Source organism: Mus caroli, chromosome 9, assembly GCF_900094665.2.
Source record: "Mus caroli chromosome 9, CAROLI_EIJ_v1.1, whole genome shotgun sequence".
Classification (NCBI taxonomy): domain Eukaryota; kingdom Metazoa; phylum Chordata; class Mammalia; order Rodentia; family Muridae; genus Mus; species Mus caroli.
Window position 1 is genome coordinate 17,570,798 of NC_034578.1, and position 7,693 is coordinate 17,578,490.

Consider the following 7,693-nt stretch of genomic DNA (forward strand, 5'->3'; position numbering starts at 1 on the left):
ACTCAGGAGGCAGAGGCAGGCGGATTTCTGAGTTCGAGGCCAGCCTGGTCTACAGAGTGAGTTCCAGGACAGCCAGAGCTACACAGAGAAACTCTGTCTTGAAAAACCAAAAAAATAAATAAATAAATAAATAAATAAATAAATAAATAAATATTATAAGAGTATGTTTCCATCTTAATCTCAGGCGTGGGGCATGGGGTTGCTTCAGCTTGCCCACAACACCTGGCCATATTTTGCCTCATGCATGACTTTGCCAGCTGCAGGTAGTTTCTGTGATTGTTTGACGTTTGGAATTCTGGGGACTTTTCAGAGGGTATATGAATGCTAGGGCCCAGAGAGGCAGAGCGTGTTTTTGGTTGGTTGGTTGGTAGCTATTGGTCATAGTTTGTTAAATAGTCCTGGGCAAAGAAGAAACAAGAAAAAATTAGATATCCTAAGGCAAAAATCAGACTTGCTTCAAGGAACTCAATGCCCTGATCAGCAGGAAGTAGTCTAATGATAATGTTACCCCTTTCCAACAGACTAGAAACAAGACAGCAACTAGATTGGTCCTTTCAGATCATACTCATTCTAGCCCTTTTCTATCTAGGTGGCCCACAATGATCTAGCCACACAAGGTAGAGGAGAACCCTTTGGTGGCCAGTGATTTGGAGCCAAAGTTACTGCAGGGTTGGAGGTACAACTTACATCCTGTCCCTGTAATCAGCCTGTCTCCTTCCCTTCCAGCACTCAGCCACTTAAGCCTGCTTTCTTGTCTTCTTCTCACTGGCTCTTAGCATGTGAAACTAGACAGTCCCTTTGTTCACAACTGGATCCTTTCCCTCTGCTTGGTGCACTGGTTGAGGCTGGGTGGCCTTGGAATTTCATCTTGATCTTGGGGAGAAGTTGTGGGAGGGGTGGAGTCTATACCCCAGGAGGGGTTTATTTTTCCCCAGCCCTCTTCTCACTGTGAAGTGGGTCTTCTGGAAGAGTAAAAGTGAGGAGTCTTGTTGTACTTAGCAATGTTAGGTAATTAGGAAAGACTTCATATTTGGTTTACTGTGTGCCTCCTAACAAGTACCCAAGGTTAGCAGCTTTAGTTGCTCCTCCACTGATGGCAGTAATAGCCTCCTGCTGGGAAGGGAGGATGTGAGGAGGTGTTGGGACCCTTTGTCCCACCTTGACAAGTAGCTACTTTTTAGTGGCATCCTGTTGTCCCCCATCCTTCTCCTTGTGCAGATAGAACGTTCTAGTGACAAAGAGCTTTGTTCCAGGTCTTGCCCACTCCTGTTGGTTTTACTAACCCTAGCTTTGACTGCCTAAGACATCAGGGAATTTCTGCTTGCCTTATTGCTTTCTAGACAAGGGATAGGGACCAGTGACCTTCAAGCAATGGAAAGATCTCCAGCCATCCTTAGGTATGGACATGACGACCAGCATCCTTCCTTTACGTGGAGTAGATCCACCTGCCCCTCACGGAGCTAGAAGGAGTGTTAACAAGCTTCACTGTACAGTGGGAACCTGGCCAGAAAATGGGAAGAAACTGACAAGGTCACAGGGGAAAGACAAGGGTGTTCCTGACCAAGAACTTTTGTCCATACTGAAAGGATGAGAGACTAGGGAAGCCAGTGAGCAGTGGCTGGACTAAAGAGGGTTGGTAGTGAAGCAGAGGTTGTGAAAGATTTATTTAAATAAATACACTGTAGCTGTCTTCAGACACACCAGAAGAGGGCATCAGCTCCCATTACAGATGGTTGTGAGCCACCATGTGGTTGCTGGGAATTGACCTCTGGAAGTGCTCTTAACCTCTAAGCCATCTCTCCAGCACCCAGAGTTGGGACTTTTTTTTCTTAATTTTATTTATTATATGTGAGTACACTGTAGCTGTGTTCAGACACTCCAGAAGAAGGCGTCAGATCTTGTTACGGATGGTTGTGAGCCACCATGTGGTTGCTGGGTTTCAAACTCAAAACCTTCGGTTTCAAACTGAGCTTAAGAGCAGTCAGTTCTCTTAACCACTGAGCCATCTCTCCAACCCCCGAGTTGGGACTTCTTACTGAAGACTCTGAGAAACTGGGAGGTCATGAGTGGTTTTGTTGTTTGTTTGTTTTGGGTTTTGTTTTGTTTTCTTCTGTTCATTTGTTGGAAGTTTTTAGTGAAGTTTTTGTTCATGGCATATTGTGTAGAGGTCAGAGGCCAATGTTTGGGAGTTGCTTCTGACCTATTTATTCCTTGTTAAAGCAAAGTATCCTTTTTTGACAATATACACTGAGCTCCTGGTCATCTGCTTAGGAACTTCTGGGTGATTCTCCTATTTCTGTCTTCTGTCTCCCTGTAGGAGTGCTGGGATTGCAGATACAGGCCAGCTACCCAGCTTTTCATCATATGAAAAATTCTAGGAATGGAACTCAGGCTCATAGGCTTGTGTAGCTGATGCTTTTACCCACTGAGTCATTGCCCAGCCCACTTTGATTTTTGGATCTCTCTGTAGTCCGGGCTGACCTATAACTGTATCCCATGTTGGCTTTAAATTCAAAGAGATCTTTAGCTTCTCAAATGCTAGGGACTAGGTATGAACCTCTACACATGGCGTGTTTGTTTTGAGAACTGTCTCACTATGCTGTCCAGATTGGTTTTGATCATGAGTTGAAGTGGACCTCTGACTTGTGCCTCCTATGTGTGCACAGTGGAGATGATGATGTTAAGGGAAGGAAAGCTAGTGCACGCCTTTAATCCCAGCACTTGGGAGGCAGAGGCAGGCAGATTTCTGAGTTCCAGGCCAGCCTGGCCTACAAAGTGAGCTCTAGGACAGCCAGGGCTATACAGAGAAACCCTGTCTCTGAAAACCAAACAAAAACAAAAACAAAATAAAACAAAACAAAAAAAGCGAAGGAAAGCGGGACTGGTGAGATGGCTTAGCAGGTAAGAGAACTGACTGCTCTTCCAAAGGTCCTGAGTTCCAATCCCAGCAATGTCATGGTGACTCACAACTACCAGAATGAGATCTGACACCCTCTTCTGGTGCATCTGAAGTCAGCTACAGTGTACTTAGGTATAATAATAAATCTTTTGGCCAGAGCAAGCAGGGACTGAATGAGCTGAGGTGACAGGAGTGAGCAAGGCTGACCAGAGCAGCAGAGGTCCTTAAAAAAAAAAAAAAAAAGGCTGGTCCGAAGGTAGTGAGTTATCTCAATTGATTGTTTACAGTCAGTTACAGATTGAACTCCTGTTCTACACTTTCCCCCATTCTCACTACTGCACTTGACTGGTTTTAAAATAAATAAATAAATAAATAAATAAAATAAAAAAAATAAAAAAAAAAAAGTGAAGGAAAGCCCTGCAGTTTGGCTGAGGTGGAAAGGCATGACTAGTAAGTAGTAACAGAGGCTTGGCATGTTCCCTGGGACCATCCGTATGCTCAGGGGCTCCTGGGCCTTAGGGCAGGGCTAGGGCCTTTGTTAGAGGGGTTTTCTGGCAGGTAGGGAATAGGGTAGCTTGCACCCACCACCCATCTACATCTTCTTCCTTGTTTCCTTCCCCGTTTCCTAGCTTAGAGGATCCTCCTGGTGATGCTTGTGGCTATGGGAGCTTGTAGGCTCTGGAGCTGTGTATTTGCCTAGGCATCACCCTGCCCCTCAGCTTGGCTGCCTCCTTCCTGTAGCAGTGGTCCCAGCCTGTGGGTCTCCACTCCCAAAATACTTACAGTGAAATTCATAGCAGTAGCAAAATTATAGTTTTGAAGTAGCAATGAAAATAATATTGTGGTTGGGGTCACCACAACATGAAGAGCTCTACTAAAGGGTCACAGCATTAGAAGGTTGAGAACCATTGCTCTACAGGCTCCCTGCACTCACTGAGGGGTTTTCCCTAGTCTCTTAGCCTCGCTGGGTTTGGTGCACATCCTGGCTTGCATAGCTTAGTGCCATGAGTCCCTCATGTTTGTGATGGGAAGTTGATGTCCTCAGTTACCTATGTCTGGTATGCAGAAAAAGGGCTTAACAGTGCACCTGTACTTCTAGACATGACAGTCCTGTGAAGTAAACCTGGCTCTCTGCCTAGTTTTGTCAGTAAAGTTGTATTGACACAACCATGGTTATTTGTTTAGTTATTGAAGTACTGCAGACTGAATGAGTCATTGTGATCATCCTCACAGAAAATTTTCTTCCTTCCTTCCCCTCTCCCTTTCCTTCTTCCCTCCTTCTTTCTTAAATAATAGTGCTGGTGATGAGGCCCACATATTCAGCATGAGTTTTACCACTGACTTACGCTCCTAGAATAGCTGTAGTATTTACTGTCTGGCTCCTCTGTAGAGAAATGTGGCCACTCCAGGATTCTTTCAAGTCCTAGCACATTGGTCAGGAACAGTAACTCTGATGATATTCACCAGAGCTGATTTCACTGTTAAATAAGATCCTTAATCTCCCTCATCCAACTGGTGACAGAATGACTAAATGGGTGTGTGTGTGTGTGTGTGTGTGTGTGTGTGTGTGAAGTGGCTGTCTCGTGGCAGAGACTAGGGGTTTGTGATATGGATAGATGAGGAAATTATTTGTAGGGAGCAACACAGACTGTCTTGAAGGTCTTCCTGTCACTGTCATGGGGAATTTGTTTATGCCCCATTCGCCCTGTGCAGCTGTCCCTTGTCACCCTAGACTCTTGTTCCTTGGCCACAGAACTTGAAATGATCAGACTCTGTTGTCCAGACTGGTGTCCTCAGCATTGTTCAACCTACTGTGCTCAGGACCCGGTCTCCGTGCTCTATTTGAGACCCATTGGACCCCATCCAGACAAGGAGTGTTACCATCCCACAACCACAGTGCCTCTTAGGGACCCTGGAGAAAGGAATTATAATTCTGGTCTGAGAGTGACTGATATTATCCAGCATTTCCAGCTCAACCCTGTGTGTGTGTGGGGGGGGGGGGGGGGGGGGGGGGGGGGGGGGGAGAAGGTGTGGTGTTACTGTTGGTGTGCATGCAGAGGCACATACTTGCATGGAAAACAGAGGAGGACATGGAGTGTCTTGCTCTATCACCCTGCTTTATTTCCTTGACACTGAACCCAGCTAGCCAGGGTTACAGGCATACGTGTGGCTATGACTGACTTCTTACATGGGTGCCGAGGATTCGAGCTCAGGTCCTTATGCTGTTGCAGCAAGTGATTTTAACTGTCTCACCTCTTACCTCCCTTTTGCTTTTGTGTATGTGATTTGGGTTTGTTTCTTTGAGATATGGTCTATGAAGCCTTAGCTGATCTGGAATTCACTATGGAGACCAGGCTAGCCTCGAATCACATGTACTACCATGCTTAGCCATCTCCTCTCCATTAAAAAAAAAAAAAAGTTTTTTGAGATAGGATCTCACTCTATAGTCCACAATAGCCTGGAATTCATTTATGCAGCCCAGGCTGACCTTGAACTCACCTCAGTCGTTCTGTCTTAGCTTCCCAAATGGTGGGTTTAGGGAGTGAGTCATCACCTGAGTCCTTTCTTGGATTATCCCATCCTGTATCTCTTTTCTGCTCCCCATTTCATAACCTGAGGCAACCAATGGAGAAGAAAGGCTGGGTTGGTTTGTGGCAGATCATACCCTGGAGCTTTTCTGAAACCTGAGGCTGCAAGCTTCTGCTGTAGCTCCCTCACCAGTGGCTGCATTGACATTGCCAGGGAACATTTACCTGCTTGAAGGATCTATGGGCATTTTCTTCATCTGTAGCAGACCTGTGTTTATAGGGACACTTTAATGCTACTGCCTCATCTAGGTTTCAGGTGCTCCTTAGAGGACCCTTGCTCTGCAATTCCATCCTTATGGTATGGGATGTCTTCTCTATCTAGCCACAGGATTGCCCTGGACCCATCTCTAGAAGGGAGTTGGGAAATGGGAAGGCTAGGATGTGCAAAGGCCAGTCCAAGCCTTCCTTTGGATCCAGAGGATTGGGTGTGCCGCAGTGAGGAGGGATAATGCACAAAGCTGGGGCTCTTCAAAAGGAACATTTTGTTGTTTGCTTTGATTTTATTTTTTTAGTTCTGGAGCTGGAACCCAGGACTTTGCATGTGGCAGCCAAATACTTCCAAGTTTTTACTCTGAGGCCTCCTAAAGCAGGGTTTGAAAAGCAGGGGACTGAGGTGTAGGTGGCTTGTTCATTTGCATGAGTATGTTACAAAGGTTCCTGGTGCTTCCTGTGTTCAAGAGGAAAGGCCTGAGGGACCAGCTGTGATGCTCAGAAAATGCAGACTCCTTCATCAGTGCCCCAGCCCTGCCTCTGTTGCCATCCACCACCAGTGCTAGTGCTATAGTTGCCTGCTTGGAGCCAGGCTGCAAGAGGAGCACATAGGGAAACTGGGCATCCCAGGGTCTTATCATCCAGACCTAGCCCAAAGATCACCTTTACCTTCTACTCTAGAAGGGGCATAGTCCCAGGCACTAAGTCTGGGTCCCTGTGTCTGGGCCAGTGGACAACCAACATACCCTCAGGCAGACCTTACTCCTAGGAGGTGACATCTACTCCCAGAGCCTGGCTCTTCCATGAGCTAGACAGAACAGGGTAGCCATGTCCCCTGTGAGTACTGCAGGTCTCCATGCACTGTACTATCAGATAGGGCTCAATTTTCTTTACTGAAGTGACAGCTCCTTAAACTAACACGAACCATTTTAAAGTACAATTCAGGAGCATTGATCGAATTTGGTGTTATGTAACTGTGACCTTTAGCTATCTCCAAAACCCTGTCATCGCCCCACAGGAAACCCCACACCCACACCGGGTAGTTCTTGCTACCCTACTGTCTTCTTGGAGCCCTGTCAACTAACTGAAAGTCTATCCCAGCCACTTTGGATATACCCTTCCTGCTGTTTGATTGAACACAGTACTTACTGCACAACCTTTGTGGCTGTTCCCTTCTTTTGACACAGTATTTCTGGTAGTGTTCCAGGTTGTAGCAAGTCTTGACTTTGTTTCTCTCTGTGCTTAAATAATACCATTATCTGATTTTGTTTATCTGTTGATCTGTTGATGGAATTTGAGTGGAGTCTAGTTTTGACTATTGGGAATAAACAGTCCTCTGTCTCTCTCTCTCTCTCTCTCTCTCTCTCTCTCTCTCTCTCTCTCTCGGTAGGTAGGTAGGTAGGTAGATAGGTATATTTCCTTCTAACTATGATCTTCCTGCCTCCACTTCCCAAAGGTTTGTTTTTGGTTTGGTTTTGTTTTGTTTTTTTACATCTGTATACCATGCCTGCTGTTTCATGTCATTTTTGCTGTTCTGGGAATGGAGTCTATGGCTTGCTGCATTCTGCCAACTAAGCCCTGGCGCCAACATGTTCTTTTCTTTCTTTGAGCTCTTGCTATGTTGTCCAAGTTAGCTAGGACACCATCAGCTTCTTGGCTTTAGCCTCCTGACTGACAGGACTGCTTATAACAGCCCCTGTCCCTGAGGGTTTGCATACATGTATTTGAAGCCCTATATGCCATGCTTTGTGGGGACACATGTGGGCGTGGAATTGCTGTGTCAGGTGGTCACTGTGTTCACTTGGTCACATCTCTCTACTCACTTCTAACTTACTTCATGCTACTGTTAATTTGGGGACATTTGTAGACACTGAGCAGTGACATCTCAGAGTTGTTGGGGTTATTTATTTTATTTTCATTTTTGTTTTTTTTTGTTTGTTTGTTTTGTTTTGTTTTGTTTTTTTCGAGACAGGGTTTCTCTGTGTAGCCCTGGCTG

At 45.7% G+C, this 7,693-nt stretch overlaps 1 protein-coding gene and 1 long non-coding RNA gene across 4 annotated transcripts in view; both read left to right on the top strand.

Annotated features, from left to right (window-relative positions):
* Positions 1-3,244, top strand: part of LOC115031914 — a 13,038-nt gene extending 9,794 nt beyond the window's left edge. The window contains exon 4 of the long non-coding RNA XR_003837549.1: positions 3,144-3,244. This is a non-coding gene — a long non-coding RNA (uncharacterized LOC115031914). The remainder of the gene's footprint in view (positions 1-3,143) is intronic.
* Positions 1-7,693, top strand: part of Carm1 (coactivator associated arginine methyltransferase 1) — a 43,701-nt gene that overhangs the window by 13,630 nt on the left and 22,378 nt on the right. The gene's annotated exons all lie outside the window — the stretch shown is intronic.